This window comes from Dioscorea cayenensis, chromosome 7 (genome assembly GCF_009730915.1).
Source record: "Dioscorea cayenensis subsp. rotundata cultivar TDr96_F1 chromosome 7, TDr96_F1_v2_PseudoChromosome.rev07_lg8_w22 25.fasta, whole genome shotgun sequence".
Classification (NCBI taxonomy): Eukaryota; Viridiplantae; Streptophyta; class Magnoliopsida; order Dioscoreales; family Dioscoreaceae; genus Dioscorea; species Dioscorea cayenensis.
In genome coordinates, this window is record NC_052477.1 from 17,547,148 (window position 1) to 17,547,716 (window position 569).

Sequence of the window (569 nt, forward strand, 5' to 3'; positions counted from 1 at the left end):
TAGGTTACTGTAGCAAATCGATGTAGTAGTTACTGTTCACAGGCCGCTAAAAAAATCAATTCCTACAAATTCACACCAGCGTGTGGAAATTCCACACACCCGTGTGGATGCCCGATTCTAGCCCTATTTAAGTCGTGATTTGAGCTTGTTTGGAGAATCTTTTTCCCATCTTTTTCCCATCTCTTCACCATCTTTGGAGCCGCTTGCGGCTAGGGTTTAGAGGGGCTATGCAAGGCTTTTGGAGTGGTTCTACGGCTTTCAACACCGCGTTCCTTTAGAAGAGAGTTATTGTGGGAGCTTTCGTCGGCATCGATTCGGTGAGGTGTGCCCTGGCCTTGACGAGAGAACCTTTGGAGAAGACGCGGCCACTCCACAAGACCATCAACATGAATACCAAGGGGGTTTTACTTATGGATTACATGTTCTTACTTTCGATTTCATTATTGATTGTATCTTGCTCCATGGAGAGCTAAACCCCTATTGGGTACTTGGACTTGTAAACCCTAGGATGATATTGTTTCTTTTACCTTTCTTTTATATTTCTTTAATTGATGTCTTTAATTGAGTTC